The sequence below is a fragment of the Scyliorhinus canicula genome, chromosome 20, assembly GCF_902713615.1.
Source record: "Scyliorhinus canicula chromosome 20, sScyCan1.1, whole genome shotgun sequence".
In the NCBI taxonomy this organism is placed as follows: Eukaryota; Metazoa; Chordata; class Chondrichthyes; order Carcharhiniformes; family Scyliorhinidae; genus Scyliorhinus; species Scyliorhinus canicula.
In genome coordinates, this window is record NC_052165.1 from 7,334,796 (window position 1) to 7,350,146 (window position 15,351).

The 15,351-nt window shown below is 43.6% G+C and overlaps 2 protein-coding genes across 2 annotated transcripts in view; one reads left to right on the forward strand and one right to left on the reverse strand.

The window, feature by feature from the left end:
* Window positions 1-15,351, reverse strand: part of immp2l (inner mitochondrial membrane peptidase subunit 2) — a 619,736-nt gene that overhangs the window by 276,344 nt on the left and 328,041 nt on the right. The gene's annotated exons all lie outside the window — the stretch shown is intronic.
* Window positions 9,766-15,351, forward strand: part of lrrn3a (leucine rich repeat neuronal 3a) — a 63,438-nt gene continuing 57,852 nt past the window's right edge. The window contains exon 1 of the mRNA XM_038780188.1: window positions 9,766-10,264. The gene's annotated coding sequence lies outside the window, so the exon portion shown is untranslated. The remainder of the gene's footprint in view (window positions 10,265-15,351) is intronic.

The window sequence follows — 15,351 nt, forward strand, 5'->3', positions numbered from 1 at the left end:
TGGGTCACTGTCTGTGTGGAGTTTGCACTCCCCACCCCCCCCCCTGTTTGCGTGGGTTTCCTCCGCGTGCTCTGGTTTCCTCCCGCAGTCCAAAGATGTGCAGGTTAGGTGGATTGGCCATGCTAAATTGCCCCTTATTGTCCAAAGGTTCAGTGGGGTTAGAGGGTTCGGGCCGAGGTAGGGTAGGCTCTTTCAGAGGGTCGATACACACTTGATGTGCTGAGTAGCCTCCTTCTGCACTGTAGTGATTCTATGATTCTCTTACCAAAAAGGGCAAATAGAAAGAAAACATTTGTATATTTGTATCAAAAGTATTTTGCCAAGAATCAATTAAAACCACACAGCAATGCTTTTTAGAGTCTGAATACTCCTCGGCTTATTTTGCTCATCTCTGGCAAATATTTTTTGGAAGTTTAACTTGTTAGAAAACTTTTCCAGTGATAATACAAACATGTACCCTCCAAGAGAACCGTCATCATTATCATTATGCTGGCCTGCTATGGTTTAGAAGCTCAGATAATGGGAGTAATAGCGTACCTGATTGCTGACTGCTTAGGACTGGAGGAAGAATAGGACCATATGAGCTGGTCAATCGTCAGAGGCCGAGTATAAATACAGGAGTACCCTGTAAACAGTTACCTGTTGACCAGGACACAATGCAAGACAAATGCAGGTCGTCTAAAATGTTTTAACTCGCTATTCGATAAACTCGGGGCTGGGTTAGCACAGTGGGCTAAACAGCTGACTTGTAATGCAGAACAAGGCCAGCAGTGCGGGGTCAATTCCCGTACGGGCCTCCCCGAACAGGTGCCGGAATGTGGAGACTAGGAGCTTTTCACAGTAACTTCATTGAAGTCTACTTGTAACAATAAATGATAATTTTTATTTATTTATTTAACTATATTGCAGTGTTGACACTGAGTGAATAAAACAATAATGGGCTGGATTTTGCTTTCAGCAGCAAAGCACAAATGTTTACCGTTGGGGCTGGTTTAGCACAGGGCTAAATCGCTGGCTTTGAAAGCAGACCAAGGCAAGCCAGCAGCACGGTAGAAAAACCCCTAGTCGCCGGAATGTGGCGACTAGGGGTTTTCCACAGTAACTTAATTTGGAGCCTACTTGTGACAATAAGCGATTTTCATTTCATTTTCCTCACAGCCCATTGGCCAGCCTTTTCATGGGCTTGTCAGCAGAGGTTGACTCTGGCACATGTTTCAATGCAATGCCTTCGACAGGGGCTTGGCAGTTTCTCTGAACAGGGCAAGCAGCAGGAGGACATTATTGCCAATCGGAATGAAGTAGCCTAATTGAACCACACAGTCAAACTAGGAAATAAATAAAATAACTGGAAATAATTTTACATTTGAATCACCTCCAGGAAATGAAGTAAAGCTTGGGGATACAGATGAGATTAAGAGAGTGAGAGATAAAAGGCAAACTGAAAAAGTGAAACAAAATAGCTGCAACATCTAATTTTCTTGAGGAAATGAGACTGAGCACTTGTAAAATTATTTTTTCCAGTATAAAGGGGTCGTTCAACAGCAATTACTACTTACTGCACCATTAAAAGCAGTCCTAACTTTTTCCAGCCATTTTTTTCCCACAAGACTCGAAAGACGTGCTGTTAGGTGAATTGGACATTCTGAATTCTCCGTGTGTACCCGAACAGACGCCGGAGTGTGGCGACTAGGGGATTTTCACAGTAACTTCATTGCAGTGTTAATATAAGCCTCCTTGCAACAATAAAGATTGTTATATTATACGTACAGTAAGTTGACGCCATTACAATGATTTGTATCTGGAGTCTCTTTGCAAGGATTGCAACAGTGACCCCTCTGGAGAAACAGGGCATCTATTTCTAGGTTTCCACCTATCACTGTGTACGTGCAGAGACCAGAAATTGCTGTCAAATTTACCTTGTAATAATGGCAAATGCCAATAACTTTGCCCTTCTTATTTCAGCAAAGGCCAGGCCACTCACACTTGAAGATTTGTCCTTGATGCATTTTGTCCGAGTTTTAGAAGGAACTGGAGTGCTCAATGTGCAAGGTTCACTTCCTCCAGTTACTCACACACCAGTTGTTATCAGCAGCAATCGTCCAATCCTGGCAGGTTTAGCTTTACACCACTAATAAGGATTACAGGACATTTATATTGGAAGGTATCAGCTGTTAGACTAGAGGCAGTACAGAGTGAAAGCATACTCAAAATGTTTCATTTGAAATGTTACAGGAAGATGTGATAGAGGGCAGTTAATTATACAGGAATGAGGGGATTTATTGTGATTACATCAATCTGGGTCCAGATTTACACCACAAACACATACGTACATTGGGACCATATAAGATACACTCCTCATGTCCTTGAACATCTAATGATGTTTCCATCAGAGGAGCAGGATGAATAATCAAAAATCTTTTCATGCATCTGATAATTATCTTACTCGTGACTAAAACAGGTTTTATCCATGATTTTTAAATACCTTTTTAATGACAATTGATCAACACATTATTTTAAAAGTATAATGGCTCATTCATTCGCAGTTCAGCATCAAATTACATGCAATCCTTTCAAAATTAGCCATTTAAACTGGTTGGTTCATTGACCAAGAATTGGCTGAAGCCTATTTTATCTCAAGAGGGTTAATTAAAAAAGAGATGTTGCTAATTAATTTGGATAATGACTAATTTAAACTTGTGATAATTTACAATAGTTTTTACAGTTTAAAATCTGGAAATGCGTTAGTCCGTCCAGCGCCATACTAATAGAGCTGGATTCTCAAATAGCACTGTTGAAACAATGGCTCAGATATTCTGGTGGCTGGACCCTGTAGGTACCCTGGAGAACACGGTGGGAATACCAAAAGGACTCTGTAGGAATTGCTTGGGAGTTCCTCATAGAAGTCTCCAATTCTGAGTTGGAGGCAGAGGGCAGCACGGGAGCAAAGTGGTTAGCACTGTTGCTTCACAGCTCCAGGGTCCCAAGTTCGATTCCCGGCTTGGGTCACTGTTTGTGTGGAGTCTGCACGTTCTTCCCGTGTCTGCGTGGGTTTCCTCCGGCTGCTCCAGTTTCCTCCCACAAGTCCAAAGATGTACAGGTTAGGTGGACTGGCCATGCCAAATTGCCCCTCATGCCCAAAAAAGGGTAGGTGGGGTTACGGGGATAGGGTGAAGGTGTGGGCTTGGGTAGAGTGCTCTTCCCAATGGCCGGTGCAGACTCGATGGGCCGAATGGCCTCCTCCTGCACTGTTAATTCTACGAAAAAAACATGTTTGACTCACCTAGCTGAATAATTATCTGGGAAATGTTTTACAGGAAAAAAACTGTGTCTAACTCCTGGGTAACTCAGCGGTTATTAACCGTTTGGGAAATCACAATGTTTTCTAATTACTGAGAATCTGGCTCATGAATTGGGGCTTGCGAACTCAAGCAGTTGATTCACTTGACTCCTAACTGGGAAGTTGAATTTTTATTGTAGTTCCAGCCATTCCCTCGGGGCGACGGGCACCACTTTTTCTTCCACAATCCCCATGCTAATCTTGCCAGCAGCTGGGAAGGTGCAGAGCATTTTGCAATTTAGCAGCAAAGAAAGCTGGCCCTGAGCTTATGGACCATTACTTCAAGGCTAAGAGTTCTGTAAATGTGACCATTATTTAAAAAAAGTAAAGATGGAAGAATTCTGAAACAAATATCGGGAAAGTAGGACGAATCTCAAACGCGCAATAAAGAGGGCTAAAAGGGGTCATGAAATATCTTTGGCTAACAGGGTTAAGGAAAATTCCAAATCCTTTTATTTGTATATAAGGAGCAAGAGGGTAACTAGAGAAAGGATTGGCCCACTTAAAGACAAGAGGGAATTTATGCGTGGAGTCAGAGGAAATGGGTGAGATTCTTAATGAGTACTTTGCATCAGTATTCACCAAGGAGAGGGACATAATGGATGTTGATGTTAGGGATGGATGTTCAAATACTCTAGGTCAAGTCGGCATCAGGAAGGGGGAAGTTTTGGGCATTTTAAAAGCCATTAAGGTGGACAAGTCCCCAGGTCCGGATGGAATCTATCCCAGGTTACTGAGGGAAGCGAGGGACAAAATAGCTGGGGCCTTAACAGATATATTTGCAGCATCCTTGAGCACGGGTGAGGTCCTGGAGGACTGGAGAATTGTTAATGTAGTCCCTTTGTTTAAGAAGGGTAGCAGGGATAATCCAGGGAATTATAGGCCTGTGAGCTTGACGTCAGTGGTAGGCAAACTGTTGGAGAAAATACTGAGGGATAGGATCTATTCACATTTGGAAGAAAATAGACTTATCAGTGATAGGCAGCATGGCTTTGTGCAGGGAAGGTCATGTCTTACAAACCTAATAGAATTATTTGAGGAAGTGACAAAGTTAATTGATGAGGGAAGGGCTGTAGACGTCATATACATGGACTTCAGTAAAGCATTTGATAAAGTTTCCCATGGCAGGTTGATGGAAAAAGTGAAGTTGTATGGGGTTCAGGGTGTACTAGCTAGATGGATAAAGAACTGGCTGGGCAACAGGAGACAGAGTAGCAGTGGAAGGGCGTGTCTCAAAATGGAGAAAGGTGACTAGTGGTGTTGCACAGGGATCCGTGCTCGAACCACTGTTGTTTGTGATATACATAAATGATTTGGATGAAGGTATAGGTGGTCTGATTAGCAAGTTTGCAGATGATACGAAGTTTGGTGGAGTTGCAGATAGCGAGGAGGACTGTCAGAGAATACAGCAAAATATAGATAGATTGGAGTATTGGGCAGAGAAATGGCAGATGAGTTCAATCCAGGCAAATGCGAGGTGATGCATTTTGGAAGATCCAATTCAAGAGCAGACTATATGGTAAATGGAGGAGTCCTGGGTAAAATTGATGTACAGAGAGATCTGGGAGTTCAGGTCCATTGTACCCTGAAGGTGGCAACGCAGGACGATAGAGTGGTCAAGAAGGCATACAGCATGCTTGTCATCAGACGGGGTATTGAGTACAAGAGTCGGCAGGTCATGTTACAGTTGATAGGACTTTGGTTAGGCCACATTTGGAATACTGCGTGCAGTTCTGGTCGCCACATTACCAGAAGGATGTGGATGCTTTAGAGAGGGTGCAGAGGAGGTTCACCAGGATGATGCCTGGTATGGAGGGTGCTAGCTATGAAGAAAGCTTTAGTAGAGTAGGATTGTTTTTGTTGGAAAGACGGAGGTTGAGGGGAGACCTGATTGAGGTCTACAAAATTATGAGAGGTATGGACAGGGTGGATAGCAACAAGCTTTTTCCAAGAGTGGGGGTGTCAATTACAAGGGGTCACGATTTCAAGGTGAGAGGGGTAAGTTTAAGGGAGATGTGCGTGGAAAGTATTTTACGCAGAGAGTGGTGGGTGCCTGGAACGCTTTGCCAGCAGAGGTGGTAGAGGTGGGCACGATAGCGTCATTTAAGATGTATCTAGATTGATATATGAACGGGCGGGGAACAGAGGGAAGTAGATCCTTGGAAAATAGGCGGCAGCTTTAGATAAAGGATCTGGATCGGCACAGACTGGGGGGGCCGAAGGGCCTGTTCCTGCACTGTAATTTTCTTTGTTCTTTGCTCTTTTTAAATGTTCAACTTTGGGGGTAACATCATGGCCCCCTTCTGCACTGTATGTTCTATGTAACTTAGAAATATACAACTGAAACCCAACTTGACCCTCTGACCCTCTCCCTCACTCCGATATCTGAACCTCTAGCACCCTCCCCGACCGAACCACACCATCCTGTTACACTACCAACCTGCCACCCTTCCCACTCTGCCACCCTAACCAGCTGGCACCCTGCCACCCACCATCCTGCCACCCACTAGACTACCCACCCTGTCACCCTACTCAGCTGGCAACCTGCCACCCCACCAATCCTGTCACCTGCCACCTGCCACCCTACCCAGCTGGCACCGTCACCCACCATCCTGCCACCTGCCACCCTACCCAGCTGGCACCCTGTCACCCACCATCCTGCCACCCACTACCCTTCCCACCCTGTCCCCCTACTCAGCTGGCAACCTGCCACCCCACCAATCCTGTTACCTACCACCTACCACCCTATCCAGCTGGCAACCTGCCACTGTGCCTATCCTGTGATAGACAACCTGCCCCCCTACCCAGCTGGCACCCTATCACCCTACCCACCAAACCAAGCTGTCACCTTGCCACCACCACCGACTATCCTATCAGCACACCCAGCTGGCATTCTACCATTATAACCAGTTACATGGGCAGGGTGGATATAGAGGGATATGGGCCAAATGAGGACAAGTGGGACAAAGTTAGTGATAGAAACTTGGCGACGTGGACAAGCTGAGCCGAAGGGGCTGCTTCCATGTTGTAAACATCTGTGACTCTAACCAGTTACTTCACTCGCACTCATTCACTGAAATACTGAAAAACTATTTAAATGTCCCAAAGCTGTTCAGTGTGTCACTGGATGAAGACGTACCACAGGGGCTTGGCTTCTCTCAACCACCACCTTCTCAAAGGCATGTGTGGACGGCCAACAAGTGCTGCCTGACCTTTGGTGCTCACATCCCATGGAAGAAGTTTTAAAAACGTGAGATGAGGAAGAGTCCCAAATATATTTTTTTGAAGATAAAATTACACTGGTCATTGAGGCAGGTACTAATCCGATTCCTCACTGAGAAGAATTATAACTATTTGTTCCCAATATTATTTTTAGACAGTCGCTTGGGATCAAGGGTGACTTACTTCCACTCTGATCTGATGGATTCTGTGATGACTGATCAGGCTAATGTGTGATCTGTGGACTCTGCCACATGTAGGCCAGGTGGGGCTTTAAGGGTTGGGGAGATTAATTGATGGGAGGTTTATCCACGTTCTGACGCTTCGACGTCGCCTCTATGTTTTCTCAACAAAGTCTCTCATTATGATCGGTGTCTTCCTGAAGGAATCGCCTCCACTTTGGTCAGTCACAGACCAGGGAACCTCTTAAATCAATGGGGATGTTTGACCTCTTCAGCGATGCTTTGAGGACATCCCAAAAGTGTTTCTGCTGTCTTCCTGGAAGTCTCCCATGGGAAACAAGTTCAAATAGAGCAATAACATCTGTTTTTTGCAGTCAGGCATATGAATGTCCTGGCCCCAGGGCAGCACGGTGGCGCAGTGGTTAGCCGAGGTCCCAGGTTCAATCCCGGTTTGGGAGGGAACACTGCTGTTGGACTGCCTTTCTCATCACCGGATGTGAAGGATTTTGGGAAGGCACTGCTGGTGGTACTTCTCCAGTGCTTTGAGATACCTGCCATAGGATGACCAAGTCTCCAAAGCACACGTGATCACAGCGATAATTGCTGCCCGGTGAACAATGACCTTCGTCTCAGGTTTTCGGTCTCGGTCTTCAAATAGACCGTAGACCAAGCTGGCGCACTGGAGAGGATGATGAACTTTGTTGTCTGTGTCTGCCTTTGTTGAGGGGAGGCTCCCAAGAGGCTCCCTTTCCAGGAGCCTGCTGTTCTCAATATTCACAAATTATCAGCTGAGATAATATGGTGCATTCACCAGAGGAAAGGTGAGAGGGCAAACTGCAACTAAGTCAGCCACCTGTCCTTTGAAATGCTCCCCATCAATTAACCGAATTAAGGTAGGAAATTGAATATGAATTGCTCAACTTCCTCTATGGTTGAAAAGCAGGAAGATGTTTTGATGGGTAGTCTAATTCTCATTTGCATATTATGAGTCTTTGACACCTTGCTTCAGAAGCTTCTGTACATGTGTCATTTGTCAAAAATAAATCCTCTGCCAGAAACACATTGTATGCTCATTAACCATACATCACTAGATGCTGAGTGCCAATCATTCCCTCCCTTAGTGAAGCTTGTGATTGTAAAACATTGGTAGACATGTCCCGTCTTGGCCAAGCATTCGTAGACAACCCGTGAAAATAGAAAGATCTGGATGGGAAAGGGCCTGAGTCATAATGAAAGGAATAGTGCAATGCTTCTCAATGAGTTAAGCTTTTGCTGAATTACCATTTCAATAGGGCCTCTTAAAAGTTTCCAAACTTAGTGTTGGTATCAACATGGGCGGCACGATGGTATAGTTGTTAGCACTGTTGCTTCTCAGCGACAGGGACCCGGGTTTGATTCCCGTCTTGGCTCACTATCTGTGCGGAGTCTGCACGTTCTCCCCGTGTCTGCGTTGGTTTCCTCCGGATGCTCTGGTTTCCTCCCACAAGTCCCAAAAGACGTGCTGTTAGGACATTCTGAATTCTCCCTCTGTGTACCTGAACAGGCGCTGGAATGTGGCGACTGGGGGATTTTCACAGTAACCTCATTGCAGTGTTAATGTAAACTTCCTTGTGACACTAATGAAGATTATTATTATTACTTTCCTAAATTCCAACTTGATTTCTGCACAATTGAGACATTTACAAGTGTGCATTTCAAAAGGGGTCTCACCTTCAGAGACAACTTTGGGGGAGAAAGCCAGTTGATGAACAGATCACTGCATCAGGAATTGAACGGTTATTGAGCATGCTTCCAGTGGTGGGGGCTCAGTTGGAACACTGGCCTTTCACCACCTGGAACGAGACTTTAAACCGACCACCGACTGATGGGGCAAAACATCTCCTCTGTTTGTCGTGGACCTGGGTCCAAGTACAAATGGGCTGCCAATTAACAGAATGGGCACTGAGTTGGTCATCTTACCCTTTGTGACTAGAAGGATCATGCAGGCGAACTAGATGCAGGAACAAAACTACCCACTTGATAGGATGCTCAATATTATTATTGATATCTTGCACAGATTACAATTCAGTAAAGGCAAAGTGCATTATCCTTCAGTGAGTGGGGATTACCAGTTAAACTGACATTATTACAATGCTAAACGAACCTGACAATCAGGTAAAATGTTTTTCGACAAAACTATTTTTTTAAAACAAGGGGATCAAATGATGCTCCCAATCCAGTGGCTTCGAGTGCCTGTGCAAATTGCTCAGACTCCCCCCGCCCCACTCTTCCAAAAAGACTGCTGAAAAGTCTCGAGTGTGTTACACTGAAAAGAATCAATGCCAGGAAGAGGATTAAGAAGCTGTAACACACATCAGGGCAGTCTTCTGACTGCCTCCAGAACTGCAAATGATCCCAACTGGGTCACAGGAGCGTTTCCAGCACTTTGCTCTCACTGGCATTCAAGGTACACCATTGTCCGCCTACCTGTCAGGCGTTGTCCTCTTTCTTTCAGAAAGAAAACTCAATCTCCCGCGTAGGGTGGAGGGCTCCCAGTGAGGTTACCAAGTTTCCCAGTGAACATACTGACTGCACAGCAGAGGCTTTACACTCTCAACCAGAATTTCACCCCGCTCTAGCTGGGACAGGCATTGAGAAATGATGAGACAGAACTGTTCCTGAATGTATTAAGCTGCACAGAAAACTATCAGACACTTTTCAGATGTAGAATCGTAGAATAGAGCAATTTTTTTTTAAAGCTGATGACCAGGGTGTAAGGGCTGCACAGAATTGTACAGATTGCAGCCCAGGCATAATTGAGCTTTAAGTGTAGTGCTGCCTATGGCAGGGTTCCAAAAGGGGGGAATGGGTGGGGGAAAGCTTCCAGTCTCTGTCTGGGTGTGGAGTGGAGTGTTTTCTCTGTGAGGAGTTAGGAGCGTTGAAACAAATGTGGTGCAAGGCGAAATGTCCCCAGCAGCACCCACAGGGTTAAAGACTTGGTTAGCACCATCACTGATTAAAAGCAGCAGCCAGCGACAGTGTGCTGTCCCCCTCCCCCCTGAAACATGAGCAGAGCTGGGGAGGACACAAAGGGAAACCTACAAGCACTCGCCCCTTTTATCATCCCCCCTTTGGCAGCACTGCCCTGCTGATGGGCAGGTTGCTCCACCCAACCAGACTCCGGCAGCTTGCACAAGGATACACCTTGGGCTCTCGGTAATCATTGGCTCCTCTCTGGGGAGTGGAGGGTGCTCGGTTATTAATGACCGCTGAGCAGGCAGCCCCCATGTCAATGTGACAACCGACAGTGTGAATCATGCAGCTCTCCGGGCTCTGGATGCGAGGGGAAATATAAAGGAGCTTAGCAGCATTTTCTGTCCTCCATACAGTGGATTGTCTGTCTCGGCTCGACAGCAAAGCCCCAGCAAACAGATGCTTATTGTTGGAGACGCAGCTTCTGAAGCCCCCACACCGTCGAAAACACCCCCCTTGCTCACAAGCCGTAAGGGAGCCAAGCGAATTGAGAGAGATGCTTGAGGATATGAAGGTAAGCTTTTTTTTTTCCTCTCTACAATTTCATTTTTCTGCTTCATGTCCAGCGGTGTTGCAGATTGTTGGTGTTTCCAGATATTCCTATCACTAAAACATCTGATAGAGAGGCAGGTTGCAAGATCAGTGGGTCTTCAATTAAACAAAACTCTCAGATTCCAACTCCCCTCCCCACCAACAGCACTGGGAATATTTCAGATGTGTAAAGTTCTGATAGTTTATTCGCAATGATGTCAAAAATCACCCCCCACCCCCACCCCACCAGTCAGAAAATACAGACCTGAAATGAAAATGAGAAGATCACTGTCGGTTTATGTATATTACAAAATGTAATCAAATCAATAGGTGCAGGCAGAATATTGCAGTTCAAAGAAAACTGTAGCAAGAGCTTTCAGTTAATTGCCCTGTGTGAGCAGTAACCAACATGGGGCACTCTCTTTTAAGAAGCTGGATTCGGGTTAAAGCCTCTGATCTTGCTTTAGGTCAAAACCAAAACCCATGGCACAAAGGGAAGATGGACATTTCACAAAAGCTTGCTGACCTTCTGTCGGACTAAGTCAGCCGGTTGGTCGTGTAGTCAATGGCAATCTTTAAATCAGCCCATTATTATAGTTATAAAATCTGATCACCAATACATTCAGCACATTGCTGCAAGACATATAGAAATTAAATTGCATTACACCCCCTATTTCTGAACTTCAGAGAAGTTTTTAAATATTATCTTCATTTAATAATATCTCTTAAAGCGTTTGACGTTTCTCTGTCTCCCTGCACTGTCAGGCTGTCCAAGATTGATACCCTGATGTGTTGTTACGTAAAAGCAAAAAACATTTTTGTTTTCCAACAAGTCAAACATTTAAAAGAAAAGCTAAAATGATCTGATTTGGCCTTTAAAAATGCTGCCAACTTAATTGCACGAATACTAAGGAGTCAATTAAATCAAACGGCCTTGGATAGATGATAATAAAGCAGCTTCTATAATGTAATTCAGCACTGCTCTTTCTCCCCAGCTAAATAATTAACGACAGGGCAGTTGTGTTTGAATGGGTTTATGATACTATTAGAGGCTTCTGTACAGATTGTTCTGATGCACATCGCACTGGATCAGTCTTTTATCTAAATATGTAACTGCTGCATGCTATAGGGGCAGCATCCTTAACAAGGAACTGCATGCTATAGGGGCAGCATCCTTAACAAGGAAATTCATAGAGTACAAAGCAACATTTTCTTCTCCACTGCAGTGGGTGGGTGAGGAGGAGAAACAATGTTACTTGTCTCTAACTTTAATGAAGCATGACCACTTTCATTTTCTATCAGGTTGTCAACAAGACCCTCACGTACATTCAAACCAATTTTTGTAAACATTTTAAAGAATTGCTGACTGCAAGGAAGCAGGACCACTTAGATGTTTTTTTGAATTGCTATCCTTGAGGTAACGTACATGGGCTGTAGTGGGTGGTGTACACATGGTAATAAGTTAGTGCCATTCCCCATTGTGTCGTAATGACCGTAAGACAAGGGCCTGTCCGCCAACAACCAGAAAAAAGCATCTGTGTCAATTGTTCAACGGGAAACTGCTTTTCAACTGAAGGATTTGTGCTCCTGCAAAATAGTCACTATGAACACACACCAATTCCACAACCAAATCCGTCTCGTTTGAATCAATGCAAGGAGGTTGCAAATCATGAGGCTAAAGTAGTAGAATGATGTGAAAATGATTGTGTTTGTGTACTGGGATGTTCAAAAAAAAGCAACAAACAAAAAAAAAGGCCCACGGTGAATGTATGCAAAACATTGGCAGCACTCAAATAGGAAAGGAAGTGAAGACAACTGTAGGTCAAAGTATCTATGTCACCACACAATGCATCAAAATGAATCGACAATAGAGAATGCCGCCGTGCTTTAGAGACTTTAAAGGGAATACAATCAAGATGTAAATTTTGATGCTCACAATTCAGTTTCCATTTAACTCATTTCAAAAAGGTCTTGTAGGGTTTCCACTGATTTGATACAAAGTTTTTCACATTAAATCATCGAAGATGGCGTTCATGTTGTTTTCACCATGGTTACAAAGGGATCCGATTTTAGTCATCTCCAGCATGCCTAGTTAGTATTGCATTAATAGAGGAAAATGCTTTCCGGAATGCGCTGCCCATTTCACCCTCCTTTTACGGTGCACGTCGAGTGTAATTATTTAAGTGCTGTCATCAAAGTGCAAGGCAGGAATTGCAATCATGTCTTGCAAGTTGCGAAGGAGACTCTTTAGTCGACCATTGTAATCTACTCCTGCTGAATCAGAATAGTTTCTAAATAAAATTACCAGCAGTGGAAAACATTTGCTGTAAAATCCATCTCCACTCCCACGTGTTTTTGTTCTTAATGAGGCTGTGGTGAAAACAGCTATGAAGAACAGACCTGTTCCTGACTGTCTGTTCTCGACTGGCGACAAGAGCGTCTATGGAATCTATTGGCTCCTTAGCCAAATTTGGAATTAACATTCTAACATCACAGGAGTGGCACAATAAAAAATGTGAAAGGGATTAGTAGTGGCGGGCTGTAGGGACAGGGACACACTCAATTTGAGCTACTGATCTGCTGCTGCTTTACTGGACTCAGCAAGTTGTTGACAACATGCACAGGATGAATATTATGGTGGCGACCCTTCTTGTTTGTATCTCACAAGACTGAGTTCCACTTGAACTGACAATTAGACAGAGAGACAAAGTAAATAAAATGTGGAAACAGGTAACAAGTGTTTATAATCTGATAAATATCAGGCTGAACAGTTATAGAAACAACTGCGAACTCATAATGTTCAATTTTTACCCAGATCTGGTTTTGAAAACCTACTGGCAAAGGTTTTTTTTTAAATGCAAGCACTTGACAGAGTAAATATAGAACATCATCTCAAAATGATGACCAAATGACAAAATTATGAAAACAAACCAACTTTAAGAGAAAGGATGAAATCTTCATCCTGAAATGAAACCACCCTCCACTGGCTCTAGCACCAACACACTATGTGATAAAGTGGAGGAAGGAAAGCTTTTCCAATTAAAGGCTCGCCACTTTCCCCATGTGGTTGGATGGAAATAATCAGAGAAGCAGACACCTTACTTAGGCCACACTGTGTCATATCCTTGAATGTAGCTTAAGAGAATCATGATAGAGAGAGGAATGGATTAAGCTGCTCACCCTGTTAGTCTGAAGATGGGGACCTGGAGAGACCCAAGGAGAACATAAGTAAAAGAAAGCTCACAATTGTCGATACTGCCACCCACAGAGATAACCGGAAACATATGGAATTCATCCCTGTTAAAATTAGTTCTATGCAAGCCCTAATTCAAGTTCAAGTTTCAAATGTGCACTCTTCTATGTAAACATCCCCAGCACACCAATCCATACAAGAACTTGTTTTCACTAGGTGCTGCTACCAAATATAGATATGGGGGAGGAAGCCCATCATTTTGACCATGTTTAGAAATGGCCTAATTTAAAATGCCAGTCACTGGCGATCACCAGTATTTGTCCCTTGATTAACATTCTTATCTTCATACATTGTTGATGAGATCATCAGAAATGAATCCCAGACACTTAAGCAAATCATTGAAAACAAATTCATGTTTCTTTCTGTATTAGTGGTATGTTTTGCAAAGAGCAGGGAGGAAGGACATCACATTTACACACTATATGGTGGGCACTGCCTGGCTGCCATTCACGAGTCGAGACAGGGATAGCGGAGCAGAAAATAGAGGTTTTAAAAATAAAAAGAGGAGAGACACACAAGGCAAAAAAATAAAGAGAAATTCGAACAATGAATCGGAGTATAAGAATGAAAAGAAAGAAAGAAAGAGGAGGAGAAATATAGCAAGAGGAAAAGTGGAAGCAATAAAAGGGTTACAGGTTTTTTAAAAAAAAACCTTTAAACTTTCATCAATAGGTGTTTTTCGTACCCATGAAGTCACAATGACATTTTTATGGGAACAGTTCAATTGTTTTCATTCTTATTTCCTGCTATATTTTTTAATTTGCCACAGAAATATATACAGGAAAGCTCAGATGAAAATACTTGGGCGGGGGGAGTGCGTGGAGGTTGAGGGGTGAATGGAACAATAGCCTGAAATTAACCTGAAATAAAAGCAAACATTATAATACAGCGGGACTAATGCCTGACCTTGATATCAACGCAGTGTATTCACCAATTTGCCTAAAGATTCAATTACTGTCTCTCTGCACAATGAGACGCATAAATCTTCGATTATTTTAAAAAAATTTACAGCCCTCATACTTGAAGCATTAACCTTTATGCTGAACAGCAGTGCTAATAGTTGCTATAATTAATGTGGTTTTCTCATCAGTTAGCTGTGTTAGACCTATGGTAACATGTCTCAGTTTTAGTAAGTGCCTCATTCATCCATTGCTGCCATTTAAACTTTCCATCCAAGTTACAACAGCAGAGAAGGAGATTAGTGTTTTGCCCTTTTACGATTACAAATTTCAGGATGTTCAGCGCTGGTTGTTTGGCATTTACAGCATATCTGTAACAGGCAATTTGCTGCCGCTTCAATATCACTATCAAAGCAGCAATGTAAATGAAATGATACTTGTCACTAGAAACACTGTGTACCAGTGTTTAATTTTAATCCTTTGACCCACCCCCCCCCCCCCCCCCCCCCCCCACCGCCAAAAAAATGCTACGAGTCATGATTTTTGGCATTTGATGAACTGAAGTACCCAAGCTCATTCTGTACAGCTTACATTTATCTAGGGTTGTTAACATAATAACCACTCACTCTGTGGCCATCACAGAAGATGAATGAATGCAAAGTAATAACACTTGGGATAGGTTAAAACAAAAACGCATGGTTCAAAATACAGATTTTGATGATGTTTTCAGTGGTAGATAAAGAGGTAGAAATGCAAAGCACTGTCTGGAGGGTTTGCAGGAAGTGATGGAACAGATAGAGGATGATGCAGAAGAGACCAGGGACTAAGTACTGGGGTATGGACAGGGAAGCAAGGCTGCAGGGGTTTGCAGAGATGAGGGTAGAGGGTGGGGCAATAAAGAGATTTATAACAAAGAAA